Source organism: Triticum dicoccoides, chromosome 2B (genome assembly GCF_002162155.2).
Source record: "Triticum dicoccoides isolate Atlit2015 ecotype Zavitan chromosome 2B, WEW_v2.0, whole genome shotgun sequence".
Lineage (NCBI taxonomy): Eukaryota > Viridiplantae > Streptophyta > Magnoliopsida > Poales > Poaceae > Triticum > Triticum dicoccoides.
The window spans coordinates 13,321,510-13,334,426 of NC_041383.1; the positions used below are offsets into that span (position 1 = coordinate 13,321,510).

Consider the following 12,917-nt stretch of genomic DNA (forward strand, 5'->3'; position numbering starts at 1 on the left):
GCTTCGGAACGCTACGCCCCCCATCCCTCTTTATGGAGTGTAATCAAAAGATTCTTTTTTGGAATGTGCGTGGTTTGAACAATGGCGCTAAGCGCACTACTGTTCGTAGCGTGATCACCGCCATGTTGCCCTCTATCGTGTGCCTGCAAGAAACCAAGCTTGCGGCCGTCACCGACTCTCTTGTTCTAGACACTCTCGGCCCTCTCTATGAGGTATTCTACTCCCTGCCTGTAGATGGCACTCGTGGTGGCATCATCCTCGCCTGGTGTAGCCCCGACGTTTCTATCTCAAACCCCCATATTGGAGATCACCACATCATGGCTCTTGTCACCACGTCAGACGGCAGTGGCCATTGGTGGCTTACCGGAGTCTATGGGCCGCAGGAGGACGCGACCAAACTCGACTTCCTCAACGACCTCCGCGACGTGCGTGCATCCCGCATTGGCCCGTGGCTTCTTGGGGGAGATTTCAACATGATCGCAGCGCTCGATGAGAAGAACAACCAGCGTATCAATCATCGCTGCATGAACAGATTTCGGCGGTTCATTGCTGACGAGGAGCTTCGTGATCTTTATATTCACGGTCGCCGTTATACCTGGTCTAGTGAGCGCAAGGCTCCAACGCTTTTCCACGTCGACCGCGTGCTTTGCACATCCGGTTGGGAGATCACCCATCCAAACTGCTTGCTCCGTTGTCTCTCCTCCGTGGCTTCCGACCACTGCCCCCTGCTCGTGGATTGTGTCTCTCGCCCGCCTAGCGCGCGCCGCTTCCACTTCGAGCACTTCTGGCCGAAGCTTGACGGGTTCCACCACGTGGTCTCCGAGGCGTGGAACTCCGTCCATCCGGACGCTAACCCCTACCGGCGCATCGTGGCGCGCCTCAAGATCACCACTCATTGCCTGCAGTCTTGGAGTGCGTGCACCATTGGCAACGTCTCCCTCCAGCTCAAGGTGGCTCGTGAGAGCATCGCTAGGCTTGACGCCGCCCAGGACTTCCGGCCGCTCAGCCACGGCGAGGCTTGGTTGCGTCGGAAGCTTAAGTGTTCCTACCTTGGGCTGGCCTCCCTTGAGCGGTCCATCGCGCGTCAGCGAGTCTGTCTCGCCTGGCTTCGCGGCGACGACGTGGCCGTCTCCTACATGAAGATCCACGCCTCTCATAGGAAGCAACGGACCGCCATTAGCTCCCTCCAGGTTGGCGCGCTGACTGTCACTAGCCACTACGCCAAGGCCAAGGACGCCTTCAGCCACTTCTCGGGCGTCCTTGGCACGGCTGAGGCGCGGGAGTTCTCCATTGATCAATCAATCCTTCGGCAGTATGCCTCCCCTCTTGATGACCTCGATGAACCCTTTTCCGAGGAGAAATTTGGCGTGCGGTGCAATGCTTACCATCCGGCAAAACGCCAGGACCGGATGGCTTCACGGCCGAGTTTCTTCGAGCCTCCTGGGACATCATCAAGCACTATATCCATGATGCGTTCAACAAGTTCTTCACCGCCAATGGGCGCGGCTTCCAAAAGCCCAATGAGGCGCTTCTCACCCTCCTCCCCAAGCGCGCGGACGCAGCGGCACTCTCAGACTATCGCCCCATTAGCCTCACCCACCTTATCGCCAAGCTCTTCGCGAAGGTTCTATCGCTTTGCCTCGCCCCAAAGCTCGGCGACATGGTTTCGACTAACCAGAGCGCCTTCATCGCTGGGAGATGCATCCACGACAAATTCCTCCTGGTTCAGCAGACGGCCCGCCTCCTCCACGAACCTCAAGTCACCGCGCATGCTGCTCAAGCTCGACATCGCTAGGGCCTTTGATAGCGTCTTGTGGCCTTTCCTCCTTGAGACACTGAGACACCTTGGCTTCGGGCAGCGCTGGAGGGACTGGATCTCGATCCTCCTATCTACCGCCTCGACTAGGGTCTTGATCAACGGGCAACCCAGGCCGCCCATCGACCACGCTTGCGGGCTGCGGCAGGGAGACCCCGTCTCCCCTATGCTATTCACCATCGTCATCGACGTCCTCAACTCCATGCTTCTCCATGCGGTTGATCTCGGGCTTCTCCGTCGTCTCACGCCCCGGCACGCTAGTTCCAGCATCTCGCTATATGCCGATGACGTCGTCATCTTCTGCCATCCCGACCGCCATGACTTGACGGCTATCAAGGAGATCCTGCGCGTTTTCGACGTCGCGTCCGGCCTGCGGACCAACTTCGCGAAATGCTCTGCCACTCCGATCAGGTGCACCGACGAGCACACGGCCCTCATTGCTGACGAGATGCACTGCCCCGTGACGCAGTTCCCCGTCCAATACCTCGGCCTACCTCTCTCCATCCGCAAGCCGTCTTTGTTCAACCTGCTGCCCATCGTGCTCAAGCTTGAGCGGAAGCTATCTACATGGCGCGCCTCCATGCTCTCTCGTGGTGACCGGCTGGCCCTCGTTCGCCACGTCCTTTGCGCTATCCCTACTCACTTCCTCACGGCCATCGCCTTCAACCAGACCATTCTCAAGAAGGTCAACCGCATCATTCGTGGATTCCTTTGGGCCGGATGTAAGGATGCCAATGGCGGTCAATGTATGGTCAATTGGCAGCGAGTTTGCCGGCTTATCCATCTCGGTGGGCTGGGCATCCGCGACTTGCAGCGTGTGGGCATCGCCCTCCGTGCTCGCTGGCTTTGGCTCCAGCGCACCGATCCTTCGCGCCCCCGGAGCCACTTGCATATCCCGCACGATGCCACTGTTGGCGCCATCTTCCGCGCCTCGACCACTTGGAGCGTTGGCCGCGGCGACAAGTGCATGTTCTGGACGGACCACTGGATAGATGGTCGTTCGATCTCTGAGATCGCTCCTTAGCTTTTTCAATTGATCCCGAAGAGACGGCGCAAGATTCGCATGGTCCGGGATGGTCTGTCCCAACGCACCTGGGTTCATGACATCCACGGCGCTCTCGACCCAGAGGCCATGGTGCAATATGTGCAGCTTTGGCGGGCGCTTCGGAACTTTCAGCTTACCGACTCTCCGGACATCATCCGTTGGCGCTGGACCTCTTCAGGCACCTACTCTGCCAGTTCGTGTTACCAGACCCTTTTCCTTGATGCCTGCGAGGAGCCACACTGGAGGCTCACATGGAAATCTTGGGAACCGCTTCACATTAAGTTCTTCATGTGGCTTGCCCTCCAAGATAGATGCTGGACGGCAGAGCGTCTTGCGAGGCATGGCCTGCCCCATGAGCCCGCATGTGCCCTCTGCGACCAGGAAGATGAAACGATGCAACACCTGCTGGTGGCTGCTCCTTCTCCCGCCAGGTGTGGTACGATGTTCTTTCTTGGGCTCGCCTTCCCACCAATCTGCTGACTGGAGACACCGACTTCCTCACCTGGTGGGCCTTTTCTAGTGCTCTCGCGCCCGCTGCCATGAGGAAAGGCCTGTCCTCCCTCATCATCCTCACCGCTTGGTGGATTTGGAAGCATAGAAACAGTTGCACCTTCGATGGGGACCGACCCTCTGTCTCCCACCTGTGCTCCACCATCAAGGACGAAGCGCGCTTGTGGGCCCAGGCCGGCGCCGCCGTGATAACCAACATCATCCCCGAGCGCTAGATTAGGATTTTCATGGGGATGAGCAACCCCTTCTGTTTGCTCGACGTCCACTTCCATGCCTCCCTTTTGTGTACATGCATAGTGTGTCGTCTTAATACCATGCTGTAAACACTCTCCTTCTATCAATGGAAAGATACGCATCCTTAGCATATTCGCGAAAAAAAGGAAGTTAACTGTGTATATGAACTTACCGCTTTCTGAAGAATATAACGAGTGTCACAAGCATGTTGTTCCAACACATTTGCAGCCACCTTAGCAGATGTGCTGTACCTTACAGAGTAGAGTGCTTTCATGTATTCGGGGAGCATTTCACTAGGACTTTCTTCCCATCTGACAATATTTAGTTTGAAAAAAATTTAGATTAGGGAAAAGCTTCATTTAATGTGAAACTGATGTGCCTTATATATGATGCACATGCTACTCTATCACTAAGTGCAGTGCCGCATATAGTTACCTTCCAATTGCATCGGTGAAGAGAACGAGTTCATCAAGAGTTCCATAAACATCATAAACATCATCTAAGTGAACTATTAGATTAGCGACTTTAGCAAGCACTTCTCGGCATGCTCCATTGTTTGGCTCCCACACAATTCCATTTGCATAGTGGAAGCACTCCATGAGACGATCCCTTGCGAACCCTAATTTTTCAATAAGGGCGGTATCCTTCCACCACCTACAATTCATTGGGTCAATTTTCATATCTTGAATATTTCACTTAAGTATGTAGATATGATCTAGTTCTTTGAAACAACAAAGAGATATTTATCTCCAGGACTGTGCATCATAAGATACAAACAATCCATCAACTATATGAAGCAATCTCTCAGCAGGCTAATTTAAATGTATGTTTCTTCAAGCTCAATTACCTTGCCAGTCTGGCAAGTTCTTCCTCATGCACACTTTGCACATTGTTGAAGTCCGCCGTTGCAAATTTAACGAACAACGGGTCGGAATTGCTCTCATCTCTAGCATAGTGATCTATGAACCATCTTGCTTCCAGTCTAGGACACCTCCGGTGCAATGGAAGATCCAAAGAACAAACTACACTGCGCTGTAAGTGGTGATCCATGGATGGCAAGAGCTTTATGAGAGCTTTCTTGGAAAATGCTCTTGCTTCGTCCAATGCTTCTTCGCCTTCAAACGCAAGGTATGAAGCCTCATAGAGTGAGAGGAACCCCTTGACATCATCATCTGATCCGCGCTTGAGATCTTCTAGAGATTCTTTATGTATTGTTACAATGAAACATGTCAGTTAAGTATACACAACCGTGCCATAAACACAATTCAAAGTTTCAACTTCCATAAACACAATTGGACCATGCATTTAGTTTAATTTCCAAAATTTGGCCGTGGTTTTAGGTTCCTTTCTTACATCGTCTAAGATTCTGCATACTCCCTTCGATCTAAAATAAGTGACCTAGTTTTGAGAAGAGAGTATTTAACTAGGTACCTGGAGGGAAGAGGACTGGGAAACCACTCTCCCTGAGCAACCTGAACCTCAATGCCGTGGAAGCAACATCACAATCGTCCCCGCTGCACCAGTGAGGCTTGCGGTGGACGGAGCCGCGGATACCGGCGATCTGGCCTCCTCGAAATGGTAGGCGATGCCGAGACGTTGCACCGTGTCGACAAGCCTGAGCTTCGCAGCTTGGTGGTCGCCTGGGCTCGCCGCCACCAGCCGCTCCCTCACGCCGGCCTTCAACTTATCGACCTGTGACATGATCCATGTATGCACGGAATAATTTCCATGAGTAATTCATCTACTTTAAGTACTACTTGCAGGAAGAAAATACTACTGTATGTTCAGCTGATAAATGTACTTGATCTGCCTGTCCGCCATTGCTGGGCGAGAGCTGGAGGAGGGAATCGTAATCCCAGCAGCTGGGAGCGTAGTTGGCAGACCGCCGAGCGGCCGCCAAGCAGCGCACCGTTGCCGGCGACGACGTCCGGAAGCGTGTGCTCGTGGTGGCCATTGTTTGCTGTAATTGCCACGCCATGGTGCTGCGTGGAGTATTTCTTGGCACTTGGCAGCGAGAGCTTGGCAACGAGGTTAGTACTTCTAAGCTGTAGTAGCCAGTAAACTTACTGCTGTTTGTTGTTTGAGAGTAGCCAGAATAGGTGCCAATTTATAGGGATGAGAGTATCTGTACCAACATTTCTTCTGGAGGCTATTTCTCTCGCCCAGATATCCAACGAACCTTAGATTTTTAGGCATGACAAAAATTAACGTTTTCATGGAAATTTGTGTTCGTTGAGGATGACAAGTTTAGTTGGTGAGCATGACAAGTCTGCCGGATTTCATTTTTCGCCAGAATATATCCATGTTTGCAAACTAATTTTGCCATCCTCGCGCCAGTATGAATTATTATGAAAAGAGTATGTTTGCCATGGCTAAAATCAGACTTTCTGTTTTTCTAGCAAAATTCCATACAAACCACTGAGAACTTACTAATACTCATTTTCCCAAACCATGGTGGAATTGAAATCATGGTGGAAAATACATAAAGGGAGCACATAAAAAAACATGGTTGGAATTAAAATCCAACATACCTGCGTGCTCCATCTTCAACTTCCAGAGGAATTATTTGTTCCTCTTCAAATTGCCAACGTCAACAATTCTTCCTCCCTCCCTCATCCCACTGGTCCAATCGCCTACTCTTGTAATCAACGGTGGTACCCGCAAGCCTAGCGGCCCTACCTTGCCTGAGCTGTCTCCTGCAACCATCCCTCTATACCCGCCGCGAGAGCTGTGCCTCGCTTATAGTCTTGCTTATAGTGAGACGATAGCTTTTCTCGCGTCGAGCGTGGAAGCTCCTCTCGCCGCAGGTGCTTGCCTATGGGCCGGCCCATCAGTGTAGGTTTGCTGCCGCAGCTCGCGCGCTGCAGGTTCGGTCGCTATAGATTTTCTGCAGTATTCTTTTGTTTTCTATTTGGTTTAATTATTTCTTCTTTTATCATTTTTTATTATCATATTTCATTTTTTGTTTTTCTTTTCTTTTGTTTGTTTCTTTCATGGTTTTTATCAGTTTTCTTTCTTTCTGATTTTCCTTCTTTTCTAGCTTCTTTTTTATTTCTTGGTTTTCAATGATATTTTTTTATTTGTTTATTTATAGTTTCACTGTTTTTCCATTCTTTCTTTTTTGTTTCTTACTTCTTTGTTTTCTTTTGTTCTTTTTCGTCTTTCATGGTTTTTTCATTTTTCTCTATTCTTTTGATTTTCATTCTACATTTTTCGTATACATCAAGACCATTTTTCTAATACACATTTAATATTTTTCAGATACAAGTTGAACATTATTGAATACATGGTCAACATTTGTTTCTATACATATTTTTAACATTTTTCAATTTCTTAATTAATATTTTTCAAATACAAGATCAATTTTTTGAATACATGGTCAAAAAATTATATACACATTTAAAACATTTTGAAATGCTTGACTACATTTTTCAAAGACAAAATTAACATTTTTTAATACATGCTCAACATTTTTTCTATACACATTTAACATTCCTCAAATTCTTAATTAACATTTTATCAAATGCTAGATTAATACGTTTTTAGTACATGATCAACATTTAACATTTAACATTTAACATTTTCAAATGCTTGATTAACATTTCAAATACTAGTTTAGCATCTTTTAATACAACACAAAGTTAAATTTTTTTAATACATGGTCAACATTGTTCCTATAGAAATTTGACATTTTTCAAATGCTTGATTAACATTATTCAAACACTTGTTTAATATTTTTTAAATGCTTGATACATATTTTTAAATACGTGATCAACTTTATCACACACGTTCAATATTTTATGTATACATTTATCTTGTACATGATAAAAATTTCTCTATATAGAGTTAACATTTTTAAAATACTTGATTAACATTTTTTTTCAAATGCTTTATGCATTTTTTGTAATATATTTAGGAAGACAAGTAATTCTAGAAAATCAGAAATTAGTTTAGGACAATATGGAGTATCAGAAGAATTTAGGAACATTCGTTAAATCATAATTAATATTTTTTCTTATGAATTATTTATTTTGAACTTTCCAATACTAAACTTTTCCATAACATCTCATTCTCCTCACACATATTTTGTGATTTAGAGCTGCCTTATGTAGTATAATTAGTTATTATCATGCATATGATATTATATCCACGGTGAATAATATCATTGGTTGGTATTTTAGATGATCTCATTTATTACTTTCTAGAACTTAGACTTGCACCTGATTCATTATCACACGGTATCATGATACTCCTTCCTCCCAGGTTTTTTGGCCCCGCGAGTCAAATCCGCAGGACCGACGAGCAGTATTCGGAGCCAATTGTGGTTGGATGGTTAGAAGGGTAGTGGTAATTCTAGCCCACTAGGGATCAAACCCTACGTTTGACACTTTGGTGTTTCATAAAGGCAGAATATTCCTTCAGTGCGAGGCGACGTATCCGTCGATAGCGAGCCGCTGTGCTAACTTCCTCAATCTCAAGACTCGCCGGCTCACTATTTTGGAGGTGTTCGTAGGGGTAGGTTGTGTGTGCATGCATGTATAGGGTGAGTATATGTATGTGTTTGTGAGTGTCTGCATTTGTACCGTATTTTTAGAAAAATAAGCAAAGTTATTAGGGGTGGTATAGAGGAGATAATCTTGAAGCTAGTTATTCCTGATTTTCTGAAAGCTGCATACCGCCGCATCGTATGCTCAATTGGCATTTTATGAGGTTGCATGATACTACTCTCCGATAGCCAACCGTGGAGGGTCTTATATGTTTCCTAAGATATCATTTTCTTCAATTGTATATTTTCCATCGTTTTTAATGATGGTTTCCCATTTTTCTAGAAAATATTCAATTTGCTGCCAGTGTATGAAACCATCGGGACATCAAAGACCACAGAACTTTATATGGTACATGGGGACCAAACGTACTTGGTACTTTTTTTTTTGAATTGTTTGGATTGCTTACCACATTAGTCAGGTCGAGCTTGACTGGTTGTGAAGTTTCACACCAAAACTAAACTCAGCCGATAGTTTTTATATTTCAGTATGATCAATCAATATTTATTGTTGATATTGATAAGAGTAAGGTCGAGATTATTCGGGCAGTTTTTTTTAGAGGGAGAACAAGGGTGCAGTTTAATTTAGGCTTGATCAGAATTCATTTGGTGAGTTAGAAATGTCTTTTTTTTCTTTTACGTGCAAAACAGGCAAACTTGTGAAGATTTAGGATTTTACTAATTAGGTGCACATGCATCCGTGACCAGCAACATCGTACTAGTATACACTCGCGTTGGACCTTACAAAACAGGTAAGATTCTCGTGGGCTACCTTTTTTCGATAAAAGGCGCTTTTATTATCTCAAAATGTAGCATCAAAGTGATACAAAGCATTAAGAGTATCATCCGGCCTCTGCATAATTAGGATGCACACAGCCAAACACCAGTGGTCTGATAAACAAAAAGATAAAAGACCGACAATTCGGCAACAATAGATTCCATAGACCGACACTATGCGTATGTCGAAAGAGACGGTGGACCGAGTCGGAGATTATGCTGTCATCCATATTGGGTAAATACCTCCGTAGCCACCTGCTCCTACAGCGTACACACCGTCTTGAACAACGGTTGGTACTCCGCTCGTTGTAACGTACACCACGTATGAAGCGAGTGTGTACAACGAAAAATAGCTTGTCTATCTTTTCAGATCTAGTGGCCGGAGTGCTCTCTTCCACACACGGCAAGCAACCAGCGCAACACACGTTGTTTTCCTGCCTCACGCCTCACATGATACATACTACTGCATATGCGACAACATCGTACTGCATAAGCCACCATATGCATTTTGTGTTGTCAAATGAATGACTCGTATTAACTAGGAGGATGAATACAGGACACATCACACACCACCTTGCCTTTTACGGCCACGGTACTTTCTTTTTGAAGCAATTTACATAAGTGTAAAGTACTTTAGATTACTGAAAGTTGCTAACAACCAATCACATCTTGTTATGGAGCAGATTGAACTCGATACTTAGCGCTGTAAATCAAGACCACCAAATGGTGCTAGTTAATCAGCCAGCCAGTATTTGTTGTACAAATTTAGTAGTACAAAACAGAAATCAGAATCAGTACCTACAGATTATTAAGCCTGTATAATAGGCCAGTTCTTTTGGTAGCTTAAAAAATAACCCACCCTCTCCCCAGTTTTTCTCATAAGACGCCTCTCTTGTTCATTGGGGCTTCTAAACTAGGTATGAATAACTAACTTAGAAGTCTCAACAAACTTAGAGCGTGACTTATTTTTTAAGCTGGGGAGAGGCAACTTAATTTTTAAGGGCTCCCATCGTTTAATGTTTCTCACTAGTGAAGGAGTCCAAGTATAACTCTCTGATTTGCCTTCTCTTCTGACCATCCGGCGCACCAAAACCATCCCCGCCTTGGTAAACACAATGTGAGATTCGAGCCAAATTCACGCAAGTCTTGGCAAAAGATCTAGGAAATTGGCAGTGTTTGAATGCATCTTCATTAATCGACTTCCAAGCTTCCATGGTAAGATCTTCCATGGCTTCGCGAGACTCTTGCTCATTGGAGCTGTTCTCTGACATGTGAATAGCCATTGATGATGGTGCATCCCCTCGCTCCAGCTCGGCCTGTTATACATATTTTGACAAAACATAGAAGTAAATATCATAAGACACCTCACATCAATATTCAATTTTGGCGATTGAAATATTACGAGACAAAAAAACCCGGCTATATTGTGCTTACAGAGTGGGTTGCAGAGTCGTTGCAGAGCCGAAGAACTAATGACCCAGACTCAACTAATTTAGGGTAGCTTCCAACTTTTGCAAGAGACATTGGGGTAAGCTTTTCTTCCATGTGGAGCAGGGGAAAGGCATGTTGCAGCAACAGTGGAGCAGAGGATGAAATTGATCCGTTGTCCAGATACTCACGCAATGTTGGTCTGTGGTTTCCATGGTGCCACTTTGCCTCCACCAAGAAAGACTCCACCATATCTCGCCACTGCAAAATCATGCAGATTTTTTTACGGTTCCTTGTGAAAACAATTTATATCCTATGAGCAGTATATGAACTTACTGCTTTCTGAAGAACATGACGAGCATCGCAACCATGTTGTTCCAACACATTTGCAGCCACCTCAGCGGATGTGTTGTACATCACGGAATAGAGTGCTTGCATGTATTCGGGGAGTCTTTCATTAGGACTTTCTTCCCATCTGAAATTATTTATTAATTTTAGATAATGGAAAAGCTTCATTTAATGTGAAACGAAAGTGTCATATATATGTTACACATGCTAAACATATAGTTACCTTCCAATGGCGTCGGTGAAGAGAACAAGTTCATCTAGAGTTCCATACACATCATAAACATCATCTAAGTGAACTATTAGATTGGCGACTTTAGCAAGCACTTCTCGACATGCTCCATTGTTTGGCTCCCACACAATTCCATTTGCGTAATGGAAGCACTCCATGAGACGATCCCTGGCGAACCCTAATTTTTCACTAAGGGCGGTCCCCTTCCACCACCTAGAATTAATTAGGTCAATTTTAATATCTCAAAAACCCATCAACTATGTGAATTAATTATGGGTCTTATTTAAATGCACATCTCTTCACGCTCAGTTACCTTGCTAGTCTTGCGAGTTCTTCCTGATGCATACTTTGCACATTGTTAAAGTCCGTTGCTGCAAATCTAACGAGCAATGGGTCGGAATTGCTCTCATCTCTAGCATAGTGATCTATGAACCATCTTGCCTCTAGTCTAGGAGACCTCCGGTGCAACGGAAGGTCCAAAGAACGAACTACACCGCGCCGTAAGTGGTAATCCATGGATGGCAAGAGCATTATGAGAGCTTTCTTGGAAAATGTTCTTGCCTCATCCAGTGTTTCCTCGCCTCTGAACGCAAGGTATGAAGCCTCGTAGAGTTAGAGGATTCCATGGACATTGTCGGATCCACGCTTGAGAGTTTCCAGAGATTCTATATATATCGCTACCATGAAACAATGTCAGTTAAGTACATAAGTATATGAAACCGTGCCATACACACAAGACAAAGTTTAAACTATGATTGATTCTCGACCATGCATTTGGTGCAGATATGTTCATTTTCCAAAAAATTAGCCGTAGTTTTAGGTTCCTTTCTTACATCGTCGAAGTGTCTGTTTTCCATATTTCATATTTCAGGAGGTACCTGGAGGGAAGAGGACTGGGAAACCACTCTCCCTGAGCAACCTGAACCTCAAGGCCGCAGAAGCAACATCACTGGCGTCGCAGTCCCAGTTGCACCGGTGAGGCTTGTGGTGGACGGAGCTGAGGATACCGGCAATTTCCTCCTCGAAATGGTAGGCAATGCCGAGCCGTTGCACCGTGTCGACAAGCCCGAGCTTCGCAGCTTGGTGGTCGCCTCGGCTCGCCGCCACCAGCCGCTCCCTCACGCCGGCCTTCAACTTATCGACCTGTGACATCATCCATGCATGCACGGAATAAATTTCCATGAGTAATTCATCTACTTTATGTACTACTTGCCGGTTGAAAATACGATATGCTCAGCTGATAAATGTACTTGATCTGCCTGTCCGCCATTGTTGGGCGAGAGCCGGAGGAGGGAGTCGTAATCCCAGGAGGTGGGAGCGTAGTTGGCAGACCGCCGAGCCGCCGCGGCACAGCGCACCGTTGCCGGCGAGGACGTCGGAAAGCATGTACTCATCGTGGCCATTGTTTGCTGCAATTGCCATGCCATGGTGCGCACTAGTTTGAGAGCTTGGTTAGCACTTCTAAGCTGCAGTAGCCAATAAACTTACTGCTGCTTGCTGTTTGAGAGTAGCCAGAATAGTAGTATGTGCCAATTTATAGGCGAGCTACCCAGCAGCATAGCTGACTCAGCCCGCATGAAAATCGTGGGACATGACGCATATCGAATTTCTAGTACTATTTCTTTTCAGCCACATATTCTTGTGGTGACTATCTGTACCAACATTTCTTCTGGAAGCTATTTTTTTACCCAGATATCCAACGAACGTTAGATTTTTAGGCATGAAAAAAATTAACGTTTTCATGGAAATTTGTGTTCGTTGAGGATGACAAGTTTAGTTGGTGAGCATGACAAGTCCTTCGGATTTCATTTTTCGCCAGAATATAACCATGTTTGCAAACTAATTTTGACATCCTCGCGCCAATATGAATTATTATGAAAAGTGTATGTTTGCCATGGCTAAAATCAGACTTTCTGTTTTTCTAGCAAAATTCTATACAAACCACTGAGAACTTACTAATACTCATTTTCTCAAACCATGGTGGAAT

The 12,917-nt window shown here is 45.6% G+C and overlaps 1 pseudogene; it reads right to left on the minus strand.

Moving 5' to 3' along the window:
* Positions 1-9,920: 9,920 nt before the first annotated feature.
* Positions 9,921-12,409, minus strand: LOC119366821 (annotated as a pseudogene).
* Between the last annotated feature and the right edge of the window lie 508 nt (positions 12,410-12,917).